The sequence below is a fragment of the Oxyura jamaicensis genome, chromosome 11 (assembly GCF_011077185.1).
Source record: "Oxyura jamaicensis isolate SHBP4307 breed ruddy duck chromosome 11, BPBGC_Ojam_1.0, whole genome shotgun sequence".
Lineage (NCBI taxonomy): Eukaryota > Metazoa > Chordata > Aves > Anseriformes > Anatidae > Oxyura > Oxyura jamaicensis.
The window spans coordinates 10,911,923-10,937,532 of record NC_048903.1 but is presented as its reverse complement, the minus strand read 5'-3'; the positions used below and the strand labels follow the sequence as shown (position 1 = coordinate 10,937,532).

The window sequence follows — 25,610 nt, the reverse complement described above, 5'->3', positions numbered from 1 at the left end:
GCTTCACCTTTTTTTTTTTCCCTAGTCTGCCAATGTATAATGAGCAACTTCCTGTTGGAGTATTTTAATGTCAAAGACATTCAAGTGATAACCCAGGGGAGCTGGGGGAAACGCAGACAAACAGTAACCATAGGCAGAGAACAGGGACTGCGTGGTGGAGGAATTTTCAAGCTGAGCGTATGTGGGAAATTTCTAAACTGTTCTGAAAAGTATCTTAGAAAACCAGCCTTGTTGTCATAGACTTATTTATCTGTTCAGGGAATCAAAAAGCCCAAACTGAAGACCTGTCGGAGGTGGTGAAATGCCTGCGCCATGTCAGTACTATAACCTGGCCTTGTTCCTGCAGCTCTTCTCAATTCAGTTACAGGAAAAGGAGAAGTTGGGCAAACAGATCCCTTCCTGTTACATGGCTCTTGTACTATTTCCTTGGCCAAGTGTTTATCACTGACTAAACAGTAATTCCTAACGATCATCAGTATCTCTTCACACTAAAAAAACACTACAAAACTAAAATCATCTTATCAGGGAAGAAATACAGAATACTACAAACAAGGTTCTGAAGCACAGAGTGTAAGCAGAGCATGATCCTTTCTGAGCAGGAGGGCTGTTACTTGGGTGAGATGCCGTAGAGTAACTGGTGACTTCGCTTTGAACAATTAGCAACTGTTTTTCTCCTGCCTTGTGCTGCTGACTGTGGATTTGCTGCCCTTCAAGATGTTATGACTAATACATAAAGGGCTGCCCTCTCCAGACACTCAACTTTTCACTAGCTAGAGACTTTTTTTTTTTTAAAAAAAAAAAAGGAAAAAAAGCCATAAATCTGTCTTTGGCTGTCGGTCTCTAGGCATGTAACCTTTACTGTATATGCCATGCTGGCATTCGTTGTCTCGTCTGCACTGTGTATATCAGCCTCACTTCCTTGCTGTGTGCATTGCAGTCTCTTAAATCCTTCTGAATTTACTCTTCATCCTCCTCCCCCGTAACTACAAAACTAAACGGGAACAGGATCTCTTGGAAAAAGAACCCAAAAGGGTCTAGGCAATATTTTGTGCTGAATTTCTCTCCTTGGACCTTTATATATCATTGGTGTATCCTTCAAGACACCTTTGGGGTTTTGAAACCAATTTTCCATCATCATTAGTGAGAAACTTCATGCTTCCTTTCATTAATGTCTGGTAGAGGAATGAGAAGAAGAGCTGTATACGCACACTCTTTTTAACTTGATGCCATATGCAAATAATTAAACAAGACACAGAAGCAATGGTTAAAAATTCTGCAAAACTTCCTCATTAAACTAAGCAATTATCTGCAAGAAGAGAGAGATCTGAACCCTCTCCCTCCATATCCATAAAAAAATCTTCGCATCTTGCAGATGTTTCATTTTTGCCCAGGAGGAGAAGAATCACATTTAATTACTGTCAGGGGTGAGGACAACATGGTGGGTGCATAGATGGGGACATTCAGTTTGTGTCCGTCAGTGAGGTGGCTGTGACTTTGCATGTGATCTGTTGGGATATTGTATGCAAGATCACACCTCTATGCAAAACTGGTGGAAATGTTAATTGAGTTCTCGTGATGTCATGTGCTGCTGTGCAAAAAAATGATTCATGGAACTCTAGGGCCACGATTTGCTCATTAGTGGCTGTACAACTCAAGCAGTTCATACTTCCAGCCCTCTTGTCCTGCCTGCTGCATTACATTGGCATAATGTCTGTGAGCTGGGTTGTGAAGTGAACTGAGCAAACTGATTCAGCTGAGAAATACTCCATCAAAAACGAATGGCACTGAAGGGAAGTCATGTTTGTGGAGACAGGTGTATTTTCAAAGCACGAAATCAGAGTAAAACCCTGCGTGTTCAAGTCCTGCAGTACAGTTTATCTATTTAGTCACCTGCATGGTCCCTGTCACTTTAATAGCCAAGATTTTTACAATCTACAGTTGTGAAAACAATGTTGTTGTTCCCATTTTACAAATGAGAAGCCGAGGTAGAGAAAACTGAAGAACTCACTTAGAAAAGTGGGAAATCTGGGGACAAAGAAAGGTAGAGTTTGGATTTTCTACAGCTCAGGTTAATATTCCAGCTACTGAGCCATCCTCCTTTTCTTTAGTTACTGGAGAATAATGAAAAAGGTAAAATGTTTATTTTTTATATAAGAGGAAATTGAATATGCAAATCTGAATACGGGAATAGAATTTTTTAAGCTTACAGGCAGAAGTTGTGTAAATCTGCCAAGAACTTCAGTTAAGCAACTGTTTCACACTAGATAGGATGTAGGTTAGTGGTTTCAGCAAATACACAGATAATTAACTGAAACTTCATTTGTTCTAGCTGACAACATAAAAGCAATGCAAGAAAGAGGAAAAAATCACTTGGGAGCGGTGTGGCACCTTTCAAGGTTTCCAGTGTGAGACACACAGGATTACATTTGTGAGGTTTTCTAGTGCTAATGAAGGGATGTCAGGGTGGCAACACAAACCCCAATGTATTTGCTGAACAGGCACAACATAAGGAGTAGCCCAAATCTCCTTTTTCCAGACACCAGCGAACAGTTGTGAAGGGAAGACCACACACATTGTCTTCTCTTTCATCGGTGGTACAGCCGGCTGCAGCGAGCAGGTCCTGGGCTGCTACCCGCACTGCGGCACAGGAAGCAGTTCGTGTGCAATACGTAGCCAGGATGTCACTGCTGTCCCCGTGGGGTGCCCTTGCAGGTCTAAATGTGTGCAGAGAGGTCCTGTTCAACAAGGACTGTAAGACAAAGGGAGTTAACCGGCTGGCAAGCTCCTCTTTTCCTCACTCCCCCCAACAGCAGATAACAGCTGAGCAAGGCACCCTATTAATTTATTGCAGTCGTGAATCCCATGGTTAGTGGGATGTGAATTAGGGCAGCATCTGCCAAAAGTAGGGAGCACCCTCACCAGCTTCTCCCTTTGACTCCTTGCATTATATTGCTCTATTAGTAAAGTTAATATTAATTTTGTTTAGCTTTTGTAATGGCAAAGCCAAAAGTTTTGTTTCTATAACAAAAAGTTTTACAACCAAGCAAGTAGTGAGCGAGTTCTCCGGTCAGGGCTGTAAGGTGCTCAGCAACTTTTTTAGATTAGTTCCTCATAGGTGCTTTATGAAGAGCAAAGTTAGCACTTCAGGATAAATGCAATTCTGAAGTTTCTGGGAGGAGCTGGGAGGTAGTTGTAAAGTGTGTCTAACAGGCAGCAACAACAATCAGACACCAGCACTGGCAAAAGCACTTGCTGAGGTGTTTGTTGCTGCAGCCTTGTTTGCCAAATAAGTTGTCTGTAAACTCTGCCATCATTAAAATTCTCCGCAGTGATAACAGTATTTTTCCTGGAACATTTTGTTGAAGCTTGCAAATGGAATTATCTACTATGACTGCTCTTTTGAGCAGTGTAAATCTTCAACAACAGTCCTAAATAAACCTGTGATATACAGTACATGGAACACCTAGTTTTATAAATATCTCTGCAGAGGAACGCTAGAGGTAGGAAGAATAAATTACAAGCAAGAAAATGGTGTTTTAAAATGTACTCTAACCCCGTTTGCTCCCTGTTTCTCTCTGCACTGTTTCACATTAACTTAGCTCTAGCCTATGGAAAGGCAAAGGTCACAACTTATATTTACATAACACAAAGTTTCTAAATAACAAGCATTAAAGAAGTAAACCTTTGCAGGGAAAAAAAAAAAAAAAAAAAAGATGCTAACAAAAAATAATAATTTAGCTCTGTGGCCAGAAGGATAGCAGCACTGAGGAATAATATGCCACTTTAGCTGAAATACATAAACACCTACATGCACAAGAAAACCCAAAACACCAATCTCCCTACTGGGGAAAGAATATCTCATTTGAGTGGAGGTACAGCAAATTATTCTTTGTTGCCTTCTAAGTGCTCAGCCCGCGGCACTTCACGCCATGAAGGACAACTGTGTTTCTGCTTCAGGCTGTGACTGCTCCTCAGAAATTTGAAACAATTTCCACAGACTTGGGTGTCACCCCAGGCACAAAGTAATTCTTAATCCAATCCTGAACTACTATGGTACATAGATGTCCAAAGCTGTCTTTAGTGCCCAGAAAGGGAAGGAGATGGTCAGCACTGGCCTTTTGAGCACCCTCTGTGATCTCATTTTTTACAGCCCTGCCACGTCAGTGAATTTCGGGCTGTTTAGAGAAGACCAAAACGCTCTGGCACACCCCACTGCGGTGATTCAAAAGAGTCTGCTTCACCTTACAGCGCATATAGGAACAAGGAACTGCTCCTCCTCTCCCATTCCACCCCAGCCCATCTCATTCTTGCACTGCTCATTTTGGTCGGTTTTTGGATGAAAGAATCAGGTCAGGCAAGAGACCCTATAAAGTTCATATGGGATAGCGATGGTCCAGGTGTCTTATTGCAGGGCAGCTAACAAATCTAAAAGATCTTACCCAGCAGAAACAGTTGCATTACACTGTCCAAAGGAGATTAATAACCCAGTACAGAGGTTCCAGTGCTGCTGTACCCAGTTAGCTATGCTATGCTATCGTACCTTTAAATAATGCAGAGCAGGAATGATAAATCCAGTCATGTGTTAGGGAGCTTATATCATTTTCTAGCTATCTGGAAGATGACTTTTGTCACCCTTGCAATATAACTCTGATGCAGCTGCTACGACTGCCACATGCACTCCTGGCAGGGGAAAGCTCAAGTTTTTAGGTATTGGCCATGGTGCAGGATGATTGGGAAGAAATACAGAATTCATTTTCAGGATCACCTTCTACTCACAGCAAATGAGAAGTACATATGGATGTTTTCATTTTTCACACTATACTGCTGTCCCACGGGGCTCAGGTTTCATAACTAGTGTCAACGCAACAGTCAGTTGGTATTCATTACACCTGAACTAGAGCAAGGAGTTTCCGAAGACCTTAAGGAAAACATATTTGGTTTCTCATGCTCAAGAAAAACTTTGGAAAAATCCCAAGCATGGAAAGAAGCTGGGATATGAATTTTTTGACTTTCAATGAGCCATATCTGCACATACATATTTCCTGTGCTACCATATTTTATAAGGACTTTAGAGACTGATGAGATGTGACCAACCCCCATGGTTTCCCAGAGATGCAGTGAAGCACTGCTTCTCTTTCATAATTCAGGACTATGGCAATAATACTTGCATTATACACTCAGTTAAATTACCCTTCATAGAGGCAATGCTCCAGCCTGCTCCTGGGGGTACCAGGATGCTAAAAATGCTGTCTGTGAGAGAGCAAGTGAAACAGATTCTGGGTCCACTTGGTCCTTACAAGCCCCAGCTGGTAGCTATCACTCTCATCAAGAGTATTCAAAGTCTTTGCAAGGAGGGTGATATTGCTTTCTTGTCTTTGTTGTGGCCTTTCTGTGGCTAGTACCTCTTATTTACTTCTGAGGTGCTCAGAGAGAGACAGTAGCCCAGGTGCCAGGAAGGGGATGTACTTGGCACTCATGAGGTGGACTGCAAAAGGGCCATCTCAGCCCAGGGAAGATGGGAAGGGCAAGTGTGGGGCTGCTGGCTGGGGGATGTGTGATACAGGAGTATTATTATGGAGAAGGGGCAGCTGTGGACAAGGTAGAAGTATGGAAGAAGAAGGCTAGGATTGCAGAAAGGAAACTGAGTCCCAGTTTGAGGCATAGTTTGGGGATCATAAAGCCAGTGAGGGAAGAAACAAAGAGATAGGTGGGACCTCTGAAATGGAAGAGGCTCCAGTGGTGTGAAGACAGAGGGAAAGAAAGCTGTAGAATTTGTATCTTCACCATGTCCTCCAGGTAAATCATGCTCTATCTCTTTACCTCTCCATGGTGCATAGTGATATGGCAATCTCTGTGCCCTGCCTGCATAGCTCCTGAATTCTCTGTGTTGCCAGAATATTGCTGTACAGTGCCTCAAAGGTGCCTCCCTTCCTGTGAGGGATGATGTGGTCTCTGCTAGCACACACAGTGCCCTCTTTGGTTCAGAAAATGTTTTGGAATATTTGGGGTTGAAAGGTGCAACACTGATGTATTATTATCTGCTGAAAGGATATACCCAAGAAAGAATCGATAGCATCGCCTCAGCACATCGCTCCTCATGCAGGAGGCTCTTGGATCCTGCCCAGTGTTTGTAAAGCATGTGTAAATTAATGAACATATTCATTATTAATAATGACACAAACATGTGAAAGCCTTTTAGATGAATACTTCAAAGAGTACTAAGCCTACTACCAGAATGAAGTCTAAGCTTCAGCTGCAAAATGCAGTAGAAAATTGTGGCTGAAAGGAACACGTGTTTAAAATTAATGCTTTCAGAGTGGTGAACTAAAATATAATTCCCACACATACAGAAGACATATAGACTGGCTTTCAGTAGTGTAACGCCCTGAAATACCTACACAAGTAACCTTGTTTGGGATCAGCAGGGCTTATTCTATTTATTAAATCAATAAATGTAAAGCCTGTGAACCATTTTAGTTATCAGCTGTTGCCAAATGAATATCCCAAGCATTTCTAATCACAACCATCTGATTTCCATTATTTTGACCTCCTTCTTCTTTGGCTGGATCAATAATGTCTGATGTAATAATTTATCAACGTATACTGGGAAAATTATTGATTCTACTTGTGCACGTTAGATGGGAGAAAAATATGTCAGGCTCTCCCTTTAGTCTAAATGCCTTTCTGGATTTAAATTAAGCTGCATTCAGCGTTTGTATGAAGGATATTAGTGCTGTATGTAAAACAAATCACTGTAGCTGAAATGGGTGTTTTACTTGTCCCAGTTCCCCTGATGCCTTTATGGCACCCATCGCTGCAGTATCTGTTTTTCATACTCTAATTGCCTTGTGAAATCTCTCATTCCCCCTCTGCCTCCCACCCCTGTGCGTTCATACAGCAAACTGCAGCGCTGCCTGACACTTTTCATCTTGCCTCTTGGGGAGGCTGAACTTAAGGCCAACTGGAGATTTTATTTAGTTGAGATGTGCTATATACATAGAAAGCTTGCACATAAATCCTGGATGTTCACAGAATGATCAAAAGCGTGTGTGTCTAATGTGGTAGGGTTACCATTTGGTCATGATGGTTTTTTTAGGTGTGGGGTTTATTGGTGAAAGTAGTATTTGAAAGAAGATGACAAAGAAAAGCTGCATGTTGTATAGGTTATAATATGCTGGACTAACACTACTGTGCCTGAGAACTCTGAATTGCAATTAATTTACAGAAATCAAAGGCAGGGAAATCTGGCTAGGTTTATTTCTTAACAGCTCCATACTAATAGTACCTTGGAGGGAGGAAGATCAGAACACTAAAAAAAAACAAAGAAGTCAAAGTGCTGAGTCATTAAGTGGAACGAACCCATCCTCCTCCAGCTATAAGTTGTCATCAAATTACTTACCTATGTACATGTTGCAATAGCTAACTGTAGTTCCTTTTCCATATCCTATTGTTTCAGGAGGAGATGAAGCGACTTAAAAATTGCAAATGTTTTTCCCTTTAGATGCAAGAGCATAAATCACTAGTAATACTGAGCGCTCTGCCTCATATTGATTCTTTCGTGAACTAAGCCAGATGGGTTCAGATATGAGCATGATCTAATATTCCCCTTAGCTTGATTTATAGATTTCTTTGTGCATTACCTGACCATAAATGAGTCTTGCATTATTTCTTGTGTGCCTGTCAAATTAAAGAAAAATATTCTTGTTGACCTTTAAACCTGGGAGGAAAAAAAAAGTCAGAGACATTTTACTGCATGTATTACAGTGATCTTAGTGCTTACGTGCCAATTAAGGGTGTGTGATTATGAAAGAGGGCTAGTAATTTGTGTTGTGTGTAATGATTTCATTTTCTTGTAAAGCACGCAGTAGATATACAGACAGTAGCATAAACTACATTGCAGATATTCCTGGAAGAGAGTAAAAGAGAACAATTTGGCACAAGTCATTCCTTAATTTACAAAAACGAGCACTGATTGCAAGAACAGAAATGTTTTTCTGGTAGAAAATAATGTTCTTTAAAATGCAGGCACAGCAAGCAGAAATGCAGAATGACTGCCACATAAGGTGTTAATACCATTAAGGGCAATGAACATCACGAGTTTGCTGACCCTAGAGACCTCTTCTGTGAACAAAATGAGTTTAATATGTATGGAAAATAACAAGCAATGTATCATGAACCTATCGTTAGGGCCCAACTCTGTGCCTGGGACTTGCAACCGAAGTCTGGTGGGATGCACTTAAGTTTTGTCTGCAGTTCATGCATAGGCTTTTTGCTCAGGGACTGATTTCAAAACAACAACCCAGGTCCTCCTCCCACAGCTCTCAGGAGTGTTTCTACAGCCTAATGAGCCTCTGCATTTATCTGTAATTAATGCTCGGAGCTATCAAATCTACCCGTTAAAAAATAAAAATAAATTTTTGCTATTCTTCAATTTCAGACCAGGTGAAATACAGCAAACTGCTCTGAAACTATTCAGCAGACCGGATCCCTGTCAAATATCTGTTCAGGTTGTATCTCTATTCTGTCTCTCTATCAGGAGATGACATTTTCAGCATGAGCACAATTTTGCCTTCTGTCTTCTAAGAAAACAATTTATTTTTAAATTTTCTTGGTCTTTCCATGCTCTGTGGACATGCAGCAAAACTTGGCCGGTAGCCCTGGTCTAGGCTCTTCTGGGAACAGGCAGACCTGTTTGTGTTCTCAGCTCTCTCTTACAGAAATTTCTCCATGTGTCCATATAAACATAAAAACCTCTTTATAGATTTTCTCCAGCTCAGGTATGTTCAGACCAGCTAACCCCTTCCTACAACTGAAAACAGGGATTGGAGAACACTAATGCTGCCTTTCAGTCCCTTGTTAAGGTCATTCAACTGTTGAGTACCCGCTGCCCAGCCTGCAGTCTTTGTTACTTTATTCGTAAATACTCTGTGGCAAGGAAGTTTTTTTAAGGCTTCCACTTGGCCAAAGGCTAAAGTGTATCCAGTGTTTTACATCTGTCCAGGGATGCAACTAAACAGGATATTTGTTTTGGGGACCAGAGTATTCATGAGAGAAGGTCCTAAGCATAGATTTTCTTTGATTTGAATGTGTTATTTGAATTTGAGTGGCTGGCCACTTTTTTTTTTTTTTATTATTGCAGTGAGCTTCTAGTCCCCGAGACGGGGGTTCTGTGGTGCTAAAGACACTTTTATTATATATGAGACTTCAAGTGATAGTCTTTGCCCTGAGGAGCTCACGATAAAAATAAGTAGACAGATAGAGAGATAAAAGACATGATTCAGCATCAGATGTAATTTGCTGTATGAAGCTGATCCAATTGTATTCGAAGGATTTATTTTACAGATGAAGAAATTTAGGCGCAATGAAATTAAATGACTTGCAGAAAATACCACAGAAGTCTATGGAAAAGTAGGAACTAAAACTCTGATTGCCCCTAGCTCCCAGGACAGCCCTTCCCTTCAAAGCAGAGGGAACTATTTATACCTTATGTGAACACAACTACACATGCTGTACATCCTAATCTGGAGAAATTATACAGCCCTACGAAGTTATGCCATGCAGCAGATTTTTTATTCCTCTACTGAGCATCAGTCTGGCATTATCTCTTGTTTCTTCTGTGAGCAGTTTTACTCAGAGATACTCTTTTGACTTCTAGCATAAATGGTGCTTTAAGGAAAGCTCTTTGTTGCATAAAGACATAGAAAATACATCTCAATTCCCTATTCTGGTCAGTATATTTATATGAAAAGTATTGTGGCAGTAAATCAAAACGCAGTGATTGCCATTCCCCTTCCCGTGGTGATTTATAATTGTGGATTTACATCTGGCTAAAAGACACCGTTCAGACTGTCTGGCTTGCATGGTAATAACAGCAAGCTCTCCTCTATTTCCTTTCAGTATGGCAATGGAGACTGAGAGCCCCTTCACTTTAAACAATTCAACGAACACATAAAATGAGAGTTAAAACATTTTGGAAAATACAAAAATAATAAAGCACGATCAGTGAAACCCTAAATCATAATGACAATGTGATCCAGTGTCAGTAGAGACGCTCCCTGACTACTGCGGAGTTTAAGCGAAGCATTTCTCTATATGGTGAATAAAAAGAGGGAAGAGGCAGGGAAATAATATTCAAGAATTTTTTAATAGAATTGAGGGGCTAATAGCAGAAGAAAACTATTCACCCTCCGGTACTACAGAGTTTTGCTTCACAGAAAAAAAAAATAGGATACCATAAGACCATGACATCATGTTCCCTTTAATAACATTTCTGTCTGAGCAGTATAAACATCCACAAGTCACCTTCACATTTATGAACTATAAATGTAATTATCTTTGGTTTCCTTTGTTAAACCCGCTCAGAAGTTGTTGGGTTTTTTCTTCAGTTGCCTAGGAAAAGCAGCTACACGAGGCTGAGGGCTGGTAGCTTGCTGTTGGTAAGGGTTGGACTTGTATTCTTGTTTGAGAAGTAAAACAACAGATTACCTGTAAGATATTTACCATATAATGAAGAGGATCGTAAAAACAGACTGTTTGGAGGAGTTTTGTGCTGGCATCAGGAGTTCAGCTTTTGTCCTTTCCTAAGCTCTGCCGTGAACAGCCCGTGAACCTGCTCGAGGCAGTCCTTGAGTTTGCACTGAAAGGAAATGCTGTAACCCATGCGTTTCCCCTGAGCTCTCCTTGCTTTAACACTCACAGAGCTGTACGGGCTGGATGTGGGTGTTAGGAATTGATTCTAGACCTGAAATGTCTGACAAAGACTAAAGATGAGGAACAAAAGACAAAATTAGCCTCTGAGTTTGCCCAGATACTCAACCCCCTAGCCACCCAAGCCACCTATCTTTGCAGTTCCTGACATCTTCCAAGGGAAACAACTCTGTGCTCTGCAGATCAGCTGTGCACGGAAGAGAAATACCACTAAATTGCTGGGCACACCATACTGCCCCTTATAGGGCAGCGCAGAGATGAATTAAGCTGGTCTTTTTGGTAGTATCCATCACGACAGTCAAAGCATTAAATCCTTCTCCTTGTCCAGCAGTTTATTCCATAATAGAAACAAAGGCAGTAGTGACAGAGAAAATCACTTGTGCCATCTAGTTTATCCTTTGCTTGGAAGAAAGATTGTTTCTTGTGTTTGTTGTCTTTACAGATGATACCTCACCCTGAATTGCCACCTGACCTACAGTCTGACAGAGAAATGGAATAATACCCAGACAAAGCATGCCGGGATTCCTGGCTTATTGTTTGTGTCGCAGCAGAGAATGAGATCAGGGCATGGTTTGCCAGATGAAAAGAGGGCAGGACTGTAAACCTTCCTCCTGCTCAGGGGAGACTGTGAGGGAAGGAACAGGAGGAAATGGAGCATTGTGTGTCTGTGAGCTGTGCTTTTCTAAGGGGGCGGTAATCTGCGGGAGTCACTGGAAAAGGAATAAATAAAGGAATAAATACTGCAGTGGTCTTAGCTGGATCCTGAAGGGATCTTCTCTCCTGATCCAAGGGATTCTCTGGGAAAGGAGCTTCTTCCCTAACATTTTTTTTTCCTATGGGACTCAAGAAAGAAGTCACATCATTGATCTCTGTTTCTCGCTGTAGTTGTACAGAAGGGCAGAGAGGAGGAGAGAAAGGGGCAGAGGGTTATGTCCCGCAGGGCTCTGCACAGCAGCTGGAAGATGCAGTTGCTCCTTCACACCAGATCCTCCAGGACATCACTTTGCAATGTTGGCAATGGCTTTTCATGGCTTCACGTGTGCTCTTATGCCACAGGTTACAATTTAATTTCAAGCAGGTGTTTGCTTTTGCAACATTCAAGATGACTAGAACGACACCTAGGGCAGTAAAAAATAACAAAAGAGTTGTCATGCTTTCACTGATGCAAGGCCCGGGCTATGGGAGACTCAGTAAGACGTTGCCACAGGAAGTGCTGCAGGTCACCTAAAGTATGTTCCATCCCCAAGTTTGTGCCTGTATTCATCATCTACATATGCCTTTCCTGCTCCCCTGTCCTCCTAGGTCTCTTTGAAAGTAGCCTTTCATGTCTGGGCAGCCTCCTGTGCTCCACTGCACCAGTCCCTTGGGGCAGGGGTGGCAGCTCTCTGTTCGGCTCCTTTGGCTCCTTCTCATTCCAGCCTTCAAGTCTTCAGCTCTTGCTCTCAAGCTTGCACCTTCCCTTTGCATGCCTTTTTTTTTTTTCCCCTTTGCCTCTCTGGACAGTCCCACCCATCTTTTCTTGCCTTTTGTAGTCACACCTTGTGCTGTCTTTGCCAGACTTCAGTTTGTATGTTTTGAAGTCAGCGGTGTGTGGAAGGGGATACGGGGCTGTCTCTGCCAGCACCATCCATTAGTAGGGGATCAGGAAAAGCAGAACTAATCGATCAGTGCCTCATCATGGAGGGCTTCTCGCACTCCCTGCCCGCTCTCCCACCTGGCTGCCGGTGTGGCAGAGCCCAGCTCGGTGAGCAGGAAGCCCAGCCAGCTGCTGGGAGCAGGGCGTGCTGCCTGCCTGGCCCCTGAGCATGCTCCTGCCCCCAGGAGAAGCCAGCCCCATTCCCTGCTGCAGGGTCACCAAGACGTTCGTGTTGTTGTGCATGGAGAACTGGGCGGGCTAAGCAGTTAAATGATAACTAGAGAAAACGGTGATACTTTGGGTGAAGACAGGGATAACAAGTTTTTGTTCTTAGGGACAGACAGGAAATAGTGCTTTCCAAAAGAGTGTTATCACAGGATTTATCTTCCCTCTCTGAACACTGTCAGTATACAGGGACAAAAAGCAGAGGCATGCTGGTACGCTGTTGTATTTAGAACAGCCACAGAAAATTAGGATCCAAATCAAATCCAAGGTATCATGTGATTACATGGCAGGCTTTCGTAGCTGGAGATCTTCTGTGCCACGCTCAGCCCCTGACAGAGCAATGTGAGTGATGAGCTCCTATTTAGGAACTGACAAATTTGTGTGGATCAATGATTATTAAAAAGAAAATGTCATTAAAGAGGACAGTTCAGTGCAGTATCATCCAGGACTTGTCAATGTGTCTGCTGGGAAAATTAAAATAAAGTCATCTTACAATGCATATTTCAAACATTTAGAATTTAATAATTAACTAACAGACAGAAGCAGCAGTCAATTTCCAGAGTGCATGTTGGCCTCCATTAAAAACACGGATTCTCTGAGAGGCAGGAGATCATAGCTTCTTAGGATTCTTACTTAAACCTTACTGAAATCTTTCATTTACAATATTATTGTAAACTATTTTTTTAAATGAGGGTGGCAATTAACTAAATATCTTACAAATTACTCTAAGCATAAAAATTCATTTTGATCATTCAAAAAAAAAAAGTTTATCTGGAATTATCTGAAGTTCTGAAGACTTCTGTTTCAGTGAGTGAAGTGAAGAACTCCGTTTGGTTTTGGGACATACCTGAAGCAATTCTTCCCCCCACTAGTTTTTGGTTAACCACGGAGCAGAACAATGAATTATTCAGGTAGTTCGATTCTCACATGAACGAGCCCTGCAGATGTTAGTCCTTTTCATATTGTTGTATGAAGTCAGCCGTGGCTCTGATGGGGCGGGTGAAGTGGTACTAAAATTGGTTGTATTGCTAGGAGTAAATATTTGTACAGTTTGGTGATGGAAGATCTTTTGGAAAGCTTGATGTGTCCTAAATGATGGTAGTCATTGCTGCCATTGCTACTCATTGCTGCTAGTAGTTATTGGAGGGTGTTTTTTTCCTCAATAAACTTAGAACTAAGAACTAGTTATTTTAAACACAATATTATTAATAAAAGTATTTATTTTCTCATACATTTTCAGAACTAAGACCCTAGATGCAATCTAGCTGAAGCCCAGGGTGGAAAGCCAACTCTGTTTCAAACAACAGAGAGTTAAGTAAAAAGAGAGGGCTGATAGAGTGATGGAGAAGTACAGGGGAGAGCTGGAGAGCCCTGGTTAGCATGATAGATGATTCTGTCCTACAGGGGACATCATTACTGTCAGGTTCCACGCAGCCATCAGAGCGAACGAGAGATGTGCAGAAATCTAATCTCGGCACATGCACAAAGGGACCCATGCTGCAGTTCAGAAGATATTTTCTATCTTCCCATACTTTGACTTTCTTAGAAATCTTACTGTGGCCTAACTTCACAAATGTATGTTCAGACTTCTCCCTTCCTCACCCTTCCTGTTTTTGTGGGGAGCGGTAATTCTTTCCCCATACAAAGCTCTCATTCCCCGCTGTGGTCTCCTTTCTCACAATGTGATACAGCCTTTTCCTGAGGCCTTTTGCTTTGTACACTTCTCCTTGCTAGATTTGTTATGAATTTTTGGAGGAGGAAAAAAAAAAGCAGTAAGGTGAAAAGAGAGACAGTCCTGCTTCATGAACCACAGCGGCCTGCTGAGCGGTGGGGTTTCCTGGGCACTGCATGGGGCGGGTGGACCCAGCCCCAGACTGGATGGCTCAACTCGAGGGGTCACAGGGGCAGACCTGGCAGTGCCACCAGAGGGTAGATGTAGGGTAGATCAAAAACCTCAAGATGGAGCGTTTCTCCTTTCCCAAAACTAAATTTCCTTCCCAAGAATTTTGTATTCCATTACAGGTTTTAAAAGTGAGGATTTTAATCTTAAATGTAACAAAAATTAGAATTTTCCATAAGTCAGAAACTCTTATTTCAGCAATAAAACTGAGGGAGCCACGATAAATGGAGAAACCGAATGGTTTGGGCTGGGTAGCTAACTTTACTTTCTAGCACGGCAGAGAGGGGGGCCCTTACAGTGGGCCCAGGCACAGTCCTGAGGACAGCTCTTCCTCCCAGGTGAGCAGCTCACCTACGCAGAAGGCTGCTCCCAACTCATGCAAGGTTTTTGCTTCAAACAGAAGTTGACCCTAGGAGTTTTTGCTGTCAGATACGTTTTTTAGCCTTGCTTCCTTCTGTTTATACCTTGGCAGCAGAATCGAGAGTTATTCAGTATATTTTCATTTGCCAAATTAAATTTGGAGAGAAGAGATTTCACAAAATAAACCAATATAAACAAAAACAGTGCCTCTGGGTAAGATGATATAGATAACTGGGGGAACTGCATGTAAATCCATATAAGTAATGGCTGTGCAAAGCCATGATGCTGTGTATTTCTAGTTACCAACCTTCAGAAGAAGAAGATGAAAACAAAGGAGGGCAATGATACATGGATTAGAGCGTATAGCATGGGAAGAGGCTGAGAAAGCTAAATTCAGAGTCTAGTGAAAGAGAAGGCTCAAGGGGAACATGATCACAGTCTATAAATACCTTCAAGGTAACAATAGGAACGAAGGGAGGAAATTATTCACAGTCTGAGAAAATTGTAGGCCAGGGAGCAATGGCCTGAAGCTAAGAAAGAAAAAGTTTAGGTGAGATATTAGGGGGGAAAAAGAAGCCCTGACAAAAGAAAGCAACAGGGCAGTTTAATAGCTGGACAGGGAGAGTGTCCAGCGTAGCATAGCTGCCAGCTTTGTGCAACAGCTAGATGGCATATCACTGGGAGGGAACAAATAAAAAAATAAGAGGTGGAGGCTTTAATCACACGCACAAGAGCCAGATCAGATTGCAGGAGTGCCTCTTGGTTGTGCGGTCTCTGCTCCGCTAATGCTGCATAGTGCTAGGTGGAATTTCAAGGCAGAGCCACCTCTGAGCTAGAGCAGCTCCTTCCTCTGCTCTCACCTACGTGTGTCATTATCTGTCCTGGGCACATGGATATCCCCGCGTCCAGGTGTGGATGAACCCCAGGTCGTGCCCCCTTCCCAAGGACTGCTTTCTGTCCTGCCAGCAGTGATATCAGGAGAATAGCAGGCAGAAGGAGCAGCTGTTAGTAAGGCAAGGCTGCTGACATGAAGGGCTGTCAGAGGTTTCCAAGTCACGTAGGAATGAGTAGCTGGAGGTTTGCGTTCTGAAGAGAAGGCCTTTCCTGGAGGGAAGGAGCAGGCAGGGCCCTATCGACTGCAGTTGTGGGTCCCCACCATGCCAGTGCTCCTCGCTACTTATCTTTGCCCTAGAAATGTGAGGAGATGGGGTCAGCCAGGTCTGCGACAGGCTGATTCTCTAGCACATAGAGAAAGGTGTTTCTCATGCGTGCTGCACATTTAATGCTGGTACAGAAGCAGCAGTGTAGCAGCAACACTGGATCCGAAACAATTTTGTACCGTTTTAAGAGTTTAATTTTAGATTTGTTCTTAGTGAAACCAAAAAGCCTGATGAGTCTACACTGATGTTCTCCAGTGGAGGATCACCACTTCTAAGATGATCCAGGCAGCTGGTGCGTGTTTTGCCAGTGGTATCTTAGTGACAAGCATCTTGCAGAGGGAGCTTCTTGGTTTCATTGGTTTCTTGTTTACCAAGAACTACTTAATGTAACGATTCTCTGACATCTTCACAACAGGTGGTAGAAGAAACATTTCCAAAAGCATCTATGTAAAGTCAGGGGTAGAAGTGGATTACAGAGAAGATCCCTTTGTGGTAATGCCAGTCACTAAAAATATCAGGTATAATACATTGAAGACCAGGAACAGTGACAAGTTCTGCTTTTCTTTTGGTTTTAAAGCTAATTCTGTACTGCTTGTTGTGCTGAAAAATTACTGATAATTACTGGTGAAGTAAGAAATCTAAAAGACTTTCAAAATAATCTTAGAAATTCCCCTTTTTCTTTTTCAAAGTATTCTCTGTCCTAAGGAACCTAGGTAGGAAAGTACAAGATTTCCAGGAGGTATGTCCTTGAAAAATCTGGAACAAATAAAGGCACAAAAAAGCAGCCTGTGTCTGTTAGACCTTCCCCGAAGTTGCTTTCATTCAATAACTTGGCTGTAACAATCTGCAGTTCCGTACATAAGCTCAAACAATTGTATTTCTAAATAGCTTTGTAACTGAAGGGAAGTGCAGTCATTCTAAAGACATATCTCTCTTACAGTCTATAATGAATGTAATCTTCAAGGGGCAATATTGAGAAGTTATCTTCTCTCAATTACACAATTTTTCTGTTAAAAATGTCATGTTACAATCTTAGGTTATCAGCTCCTCTGGCCATGAACACTGGTTTGTCAGTAAAGCATCCTAGACACCCACAGTATACTATAAGAGTACTAACGTTAAAACATTTTTTTTTTTAATCTCACGTTAATATAATCTGTCAAGTTATTTTCCCCATGTAAATACAAAGGGCACAACAGCTGTTTGGAGATCTCCAATTGTAGCCATTTTCTGGCTATCTCCACAGAAAACGCCTTTGGCTAATACAATTTAAACCTCTTCTGCAAATGCATTTTCATGCTTTGAAGTTAGCTAATAACTTCTGCCACTTAACAACACCGCTCGGTGACGTGCTCGCAGCGACAGAAGGGGACACAAGCCCTGGCGCTGCTCCCTGCTGCCCGCCCATGTGCTGCAGCGCGGCTCCCAGCTGGGCACAGCTGCCGGCAGCTGCCCGTGGTGCGGTGAGCAGGACGAGGCCGCAGGGCTCAGAGCTGCGTTTTTACAGCGAGCGCAGGAGGCCGGAGCGAACTTCAGTGATCTGCCCGGAGTTAGGTCCCAAGGTCACAGCCCACATCAGGAAGAAGAAGCAGAAATTACAAAGCGCTGGGCTGCGGCCAAGCCCCTGGGAAGCTTGCATTTAGCATATCATTCTCTGAGCAGCAGGGTGAAGCCTTAGCTCCCTTTCAGACAGAATTTGAATGGGGTTTGTTATAGGATCACCAGCCGACTTTCCGTGATGACTCCGAGGCGGATTGTGATTGCGTGGGGGAGGGGGAGCCCAAAATGATGATGATGAGGATGATACAGCCCTATCAAATATTTATGAAAACCAAATGGATTTCGGTGCTAGCAACGTGCTGATGTTATAAGAGACTTCAGATAAACTCTTGACATTAACTGAAATTCAGACTTCTCCCGATGTAATCCAGAGGCTCAATGAGCTGCTTCTGGTATCCTGAATTAACAATGCTGCGCTGAAGGTTAATGGTGACGTAGTTAGAGCAACACAATGCCGTTAAGTGCAGTGATGTCTTTCTTGGCTGTAGATGGTACTTCCAGACTGCCATCAGTGCTGGAGACCCACATATAAGGTGCAGGGTTAGAAGACTCCGAGACCTGTGTTTCAAGATGTGAAATGGTATTGTTGTCGGTCTCTGCAGGCAAAGGGGCAGCAGGAAAGCATTTTCACCCTCATCTGTGAGGGAAAAGCACTGACATAAAGTGCTGGGGGAGCTGCCCTGGCTGTGATGGCACTGCGCTGGGTGATGGCAAGCAGTGGAGATGTGAGAGCTTGGGCAGGGCTGAGTAAAGGCAGGAGGAACTAATCCCTGAGTGGGCAGCAGCTTCCTCAGTTTGATCTTCCCTCTGTAGCTCACAAGTCGATGAGAACCATCCTGCTAGGGCATTACAACTGGTTCTTTCAAGGGCTGTCCCAGGACTTTGTGAACAGGGGACACACAGTTAGCAAGAAAGGCTGGCCGTGTGCTGGGGCTGATCTAAGTAGCTGTTGTGAAGAAAAGCCAGAAAAGTAACAAACTAGCTTTTGTAGATGGAAGTGTTTTTTTTGTTTTTGTTTTTTTTTTTTTTAAAGCAAGTGTGATGCAGTATACCCTTGGGGAAAGCTGGAATAAAGAATAGAAGCCTTTGTAAAACGCTGTAGAGATGGCAGGGAACAAACTCTCCCTACAACTGGCAGATGTTGAAGTCCGTGTTGGATGGAGTAAGCCCTGCAGTGGGAGACGCATAAATGAAATAGTACTTGGTCATGCTCTGTCACCCCCATCCCAACACCGTGATAACCTCCAAACGAGCAGGTTTCAGTCACTGCAGATTAGGACAGGACTATCACTTCTCTTACAGGAGAAACCAAGCAAATACATTTCTGCCATGAGAAACAAGGGCTGCCTTCTGTGAGCACTCGTTTCTCTGAGCCTTTGGCATCTGCTGAAATGAAGAAAATAACTACTATTCTGAGCTACAGCACGAAGAGGAGATTCATGGCATCCTCCCCTGTATGTGCCTGCAGATTCATATCTTTTATTGACCGTAATGATACTTTTACACTTTCTTCCTTTATCTCATAGCTCTTTTCACAAATGAATTTTGTAATTCCTGAAAAAAATGAGATGTCCAAAAGTTTGGAAACTGAAGATCTATAGGGTTATTTTTTTTTTTTTCCAAATGAAAGAGCAATGTTTTTATTCCTTTTTATGCACTAGTCCAACTTCCGATGCAGCTTTCAAATTTCTGAAATTATTTTACTGATTCAGCTCATACCGATATATACGCTTTAAGCAGATCAAGCAGGTCATGCAAAAAAAACTTTTAAAGTCTATTAAATAATTATTTATGTAACATCTTCCATTAAAGAACTTAAAAGCAACAAAAATTAATTGATCTTCGAGTTAAGTAGTGTACCCATTTCAGGATAAAAAATCGAAGGCATATTAAATCAAATATTCAAATGTGGCTGCCTAAAGTTAGTCATCCATATATGTGCATTACTAGCTGACTGCTGCTTTGGTTCTCCAAACTCAGAAGGGACAAGTTTTGCATGTGAGAGTCACACTGAGCAGAAAGAGATACCAACATTTCTCGAACTTATTCTGGCATTTCATTTCAATGGAATTAAAAGGGACCCCAGTTTAAATACCAGCTTCTCTTGCATCTTTGGCTCAAATTAGCAATTATTTAAAAACAAAGCAACTCTTATTTAGCTCCCAGCTATACCTGGATGTCAGATCACAAGGTGTTTGAGTTCAAAAACCACCCTGAAAGTTTACGTAACTGATCCTGCAACCTTTCCCGATGCAAATAGTTACTGCTAGCTCAATGAGTGTCATTTACTTAAATTAACTGACTTTCAGGAGATCATTTCTTGTACAGATGGGGGACATAAGATCAGCCCCTGGGAGATTTCATCGTGGCCTCGCTGCCCATTGGCAGCATTGAGCACAGGAGCCGGCCCCACTGGCCACCACGTGTCTTAAGCCCAGGCGCAGCCTCCGGCCCCTTCTCCCAGGGCAAGGACGTGCAGCTGCTGGGGAGCGAGGCTCCGTTCTGATTAAGAGTGAAAGACCATTTATGCATGCTGTGATATACATTTCAAATTAAGTATTTTAAGGGAGGTGCGATAATTGTCAGGTCTGCATATTTAATGGACCTTGAGCTATAAACATGCTCAGAAAAGTGCCTAGTTAATATCAGTTTGACAGTGAATTGGCACAGTGCTGAGCTCCAATGCATCAAATTAGCATCGATCCGCAAAATGTTACTGAAAGGCTTCTTAAATCTGCCAAGTTTTTAAAATCAATCCCAGAGAAGAGGGCTTCTCCCCAACCCCTGCCTTTCTTAAAGTCCTTTCTAATTCCCTACCAGCAGTCCAAGGGCATTCCTTTAGAAATGCCTTAGAAATGTTAATTCTTTTCAAACTTTGTCTTCCCATTCTCGTTCAATAGCAATCGATTCCTCTTAGGTTGTTTCTTCTGTTTTAAATCCTCTCTCTGGGTCAGGAGGAGCAGGGCTGTGACCATGCAGTGCCCATCCGAGGTGCAGACGGGCTCCGTGCAGCCAGTGCACATTCGCTACTCTGGGATGCAGGTGCTCCGCTGCCTCCTGTGGGTGGATAACAACTTCCACGTGGGATCTGAAGGAACTGGCACTGCCCCATTACATTCCTCCATGGCTTTGGTCCTGGCACCTTCAACAGCTTCCCCTCTCCCTGTGTGATATTAATACAGCTGGGCTCAGCAGACCTGGCTATGCTGGAACGCCCTCAATAAACACAGAAAAGCTGGCTCGCTCTTCTCTCTCAAGCAGCGGTGACTCCGCTGCAGTTCCAGCTTCGCCTGCCAGGGATGGGGTTTGTTAACCTCCTGGTAGCCTGCAAAGCCACCCTGCTCCAGGCTGTCCGGCTGGACAGGCAGAGGAGGGATGGCTGGGAAGGGGAAGAGTTTGACGGAGGGGCTTACGCAGCCAGAAGAGGCATCCTCCTGGGCAGCCTCATCCCGGTTGGTATTAGCTCACTTTGCTTGTATTTTGCTCTATGGATTTTCAATAACTATGATAGAAGAGCGTACATTGAAAGAAAAGAATTAAGATACAATGGTGACATTTTTCTCCATAATTTTTTATCTTAGTCTAAGCATGGATACAAATGGTAGGGTAAGGTTTCAGTACTTAATAACAAAGCTTTCCTTGAAAATGCCCTGTAACAGCTATTGAAATGTTTTGCCAGCAAAAGTCACACTGCAGCACCTGCAAGGCTTGTGACATTCATCTTTATTCCCTGAAATAAGGGGAACTGGATGGATTTCAGAAGAAAACCACTGAACAGGCTGTTGCCTGCAATGTAGGATGCGTGTGTGCTATGGCACAGTCACCATGAGACGGCAGGGGCCAGCACCAAACAGCTCCAAAAGTGGTGCTGCCAGACCTGGAAGGTTGTCCCCAGATGGCAGACAGTGTGCTGCAGCGGTGTCCCTGCTTGCTCCAACCTCAGCCATCCTCCCGCTGTGTTGCTCACCCTTGGGGTCATGCCATGAAGACCAGGCCCTGCCGTCCCATGGCTTGCTCTCATCATGGCACATGCCCTGCGGCTGGAGCCACAGTGGTGGTACTGGGACTGCAGACTGTGCCTGCGAAGCCTCTCCCAGCACAGTGACTGCTGCAGTTGTGCCCTGGCCCAGAAACTCCCAGAGATGTCTGGGCAACTTGTTTGGGGTTGTCCTCACCACGTCCCACTCACAACCAGGAGCAGACGGAGGCTGAAGGTGTTGCTCCCATGGCTCAGCTGAGGTCGGGGAGGAGTGTTGGCTGCTGTGAGATGACTCAGGCTCACATGCTCCTTACTGCTATCAGTTAGAGCTCTTAATCACTTTGTGCTGTTTCATCCTATAACGTGAATTCACTTCAAGCTGTGAAATTCACCATTTTTGCCATGACTAATGCATGAAATCTGCCACCTTCCTTCATGGTTTGCTTTGTATCCTAGTTAGGCATCGTCTGTCTGATTAGGGAAATCTGTGGTTTGTTTCTTGCAATCGAGCCAATAGTTTTATTCCCCTCCTTTCGCCTTCTTGCATTCAACTGTGATTTCACTGTCATTTTTGTCCTTCCATGCACCAGGAAGGAGCAGCGTGGAAGCCATCTTTGCTGGGATCTGCACACGGCAAGTCCTGGCTTTCCTCTTCTACGTAAAGCGTGGGCTGGGCTCGATCTTCCATCAGTTGGAACAAACCCGAAGCTCTACCCCTGGCTTTGGTTAAAGCCACTTACGTCTATTATGTTTACAATCTTATGACATCTCTCCCTGCCTAGTTACTGCAATATTTTGGAAATCATCTCCCACCTGCCTTGCTAGTGCCTTGTTTCATGATACAGTCATCTGTTACTCTTTATATTGAACATTGCTGGCATTACTAAATGCTATAAATACACCCAGCATACTATCAAAATACACAAGCACCTGACTGGTCTTGCCTACAAGAAATACTATTAAGCTTTCATTTTTCACATGCTCTGGGCAAGATCCAGGGGGTGCTCGAGGAACATCTCATAACAGAATTGGGTCCTAAATTGTCATTTTCTCATTGATTTGGTTAATGTCTAAAAATATTTTCCCATACTCTTAATGTCTTAATTGTTCTTTGAAGAAGTGGACAGTCCATCCATCCTTTAACCTGTAATTTACACCCTCTTACATACCCAGTGAAATATTATTTTAGTATTTCTGTCACTGAAATACAGTGATAAATTGTCTTGGTTTAAGATCAGCAGGAACAGTATAATGGATGTGCAGGAGAGCTTATTGACTTGCTCTTGCCAAAATGGAGTCCTGCCATGAAGTTCAGAGGGATCACAAGCTGCCTGGGGTACTACTCATGCTTCAAATAGTCCTTTTTAATGGTAAAGCATATGGGTTGTGGTATGTGGAGTTTGAGGAGGTAATGATAGGAGAGCAAAAGAACACCTTCCCTCCTAGCTCAACTCATTTTCACCACAGCTTTCCTTTCCATCTCTCCTTTCCCATAGTCTTTTTTTTTCCCCCCACCAGTTTCACACACTGAGTTAATCATCTCCCTATCTGAAATGCAATCATGTAAATAAGATCAGCAGCACCATTTCTATTAACAGATAGATAAATGGAAAAATCTCTGAGAATCCTTGGTTGTAATTAACCCTTCATCAGGAACCCAGAGGAGGAGGTTCAGGAATATCCCACGCGTACCTTCATTACTTCCATCCAGCTACCTGAAAACCCGGGGGCCTGATCCTGCTTCTGCTCTTGCAGTTTGTAATATCTCTTTGACTGACTGACAGCAGGATTGATGCCTGGTGCTCAGCACCCCATGCTCTTCTCTACATCCACTGCATTCAGCATGGGACTTCTGCAACCCGTCTAGCCCAAGCTACTCACTTACCCCCATTGTGCAATAAAAGCTTTTACTGTGCCATCCTGTTTGTGATCAGCAGAAACATAAAAAGCATATTAGCAAATTGATTTTTGGCATTAATTGTGAGCAAAGAGCATTATACTGAGGACAGATACTGTTGGTTTTTTTTTCAGCAGAAAAAATCTATTTTAGTATTTTGAAGTGATTCTGGAAGATGCTGAGATAAGCCCAACGGACACACTTTTCAAATACCACAAGGCAAAGAGTAGTTACTGAATCTCTTCAGTCTTATTAGCTTACATAAACATAAAAATTTGAATAATGTTTAAAAAGCTAAATTCTCCAGATAATCCGTAATCAGTAAATGTTCATTACTGGGATGCAGGCAACGTGCATGAGATTTCCCAGGTGACGTTTTGGGAAGTTACCAGATGCAAAAGGTGCAGCAAAGCCTTGCTCTGCGGGGCTGGGCAGAAACTTCTGTGGGTTCCCACGGTGGCCGGGCAGCAGCCAGGACCTCCCCGGCCCCGCTCAGCCACCACCAGAGAAAATCGGAATTCACCATCTCGTTATACAGCTCTGGTGATTTATAAATAAACCATCCCCACGCGATGATTGATGTCTCCATATAAATAATTAAGTCCTGACCTTACGTTATGACACTTGCTAAATTTTTTGGCACTTGGAACTAATACTCAGAAAATATCCTTGGTGCCAGATAAATAAAGGTGGGGTGAGATTCGGGGGGGAGGGGGAAGCCAGATCTTTGTTTACATTCATTTTGTTCTGTTTGACTCCATCAGCTAATTGATGATGATGATTGTTAATCTCTGTTGGTGCCTGCACTACGGATTTCATTCCTATCAGTGATTGCTGTTGAAACTTTGCTCCACTGGAACCAGCCTGTGATTAGATTTCCAGCAGCCACAGTTTCACAGAGCTCCTCCAAATTGTTGGGTACCCTGGCCCGGGCACTTTGCACCTATTTTTGTTTGTGATTTACTTTGCTCTGTAGCAGAGCTCTGAAAGCCCGGGTGTCGCTGCCACTCTGCTGAACCAGGCTAGGTAGCAGGTGTCAGTGAAAGTTTAATTTGGAAGCTCATGAATTCAAAAGAAGAGCTTAGCGGTTATCCCACACAGAGAGCTTCTGTGGCCTGCTCCTGGAAAAGAGAAAATCCCGGGGACATGAAAGGAATTGATGAGACGCCAGACATCTGACAAAATGAAATCTCAGGATAAACTAGGGATGGCTCTCTCATCAGATGGTGAGCATCATTAATAAACAAAATCGATTAGTGACTATATTTCTGATTTTCACTTAGGAGACTGTTCAGGTTTGCCATTCACCCCCTCTGGTTGTGTACATACAGCCTATTCTCCGAAGAGCTGCAACTTTTAAGTCTCGCAGTAAACCACAGCATCTCAGGGTAAGCGTCTAACATAAAAAAAAAAACATCTCTGTGTTTGGGAAGCACGTTAATCTATCTGCACACAAGACAAGTCAGCTCCAGACAGAAACCGACACTGGCACACAACCGAACGGGGCTTTCCTAACCTCTCCAAAACCTTACAAGAAAACACAACCGACCCGGTATTGCTTTGTCCCCGCCGTGCCCGCCCTGCCCGGCCCCACCGCTCGCCGCCCGCTCCCTGCCTGCGGCTCCGAGCTCCCACTGGCAGCAAGGAGCCCAGGGCGGGCAGAGGAGCGCCCACAGCCCTCCTCCCCGACCCCACCTGCAGACCTGGCGAGGCGCAGCGGTCCCCCTGCTGCTGGCGCACGAGCCGAAGTCCGGGCGAGCTGCGCTCCCGACCCGGCGAGACGCCGGCGCCTACAAACTCTACTTTGCCTCGCAGCCCCTCGGTGCCGGCGCGCAGCCCGAGCCCCGGGGGCTGGCGGCTCCGTGCAGCCCCCACCCCAACTTGCGTCCGCCCCCACCGCCACCTGCCCGGCGCCGCCCCGCAGCCACCGGGGGCTGAGGGGATCCGGGGGGTCCCAGCGCGGCCCCACGGCAAGTTTAGGCACTTTCCCCAAGTGCCCCGGGGGGGCCGCCCCGCGCACCACTGACCTGCTCCGCGCAGCCTCCGCGCTGTTCTGCGCGGCTCGGTGGGGCGGGAGGAGGGCGCGCTGCGGGACGGCCCCCCCGGGGCTCCGGCAGCCACCGCCCCCGCCCCGCCTCCGCCGGCCCCGGTCCCGGCCCCGGCTCTGGCCCCGGCCCCGGCCCCGG

General features: G+C 44.0%; 1 protein-coding gene across 4 annotated transcripts in view; it reads right to left on the bottom strand.

Moving 5' to 3' along the window:
• The window catches only part of CHST8 (carbohydrate sulfotransferase 8), a 175,791-nt gene that overhangs the window by 149,584 nt on the left and 597 nt on the right, over positions 1-25,610 (bottom strand). Inside the window, exon 1 of one of the 4 annotated variants that reach the window (XM_035337173.1) lies at positions 25,452-25,585. The exons of 1 other annotated variant lie outside the window; for it this stretch is intronic. The gene's annotated coding sequence lies outside the window, so the exon portion shown is untranslated. Of the gene's footprint in view, positions 1-25,119; positions 25,392-25,451; positions 25,586-25,610 lie in introns of those variants that run through there. 2 more of the 4 variants (XM_035337172.1, XM_035337174.1) reach the window with 2 other exon arrangements.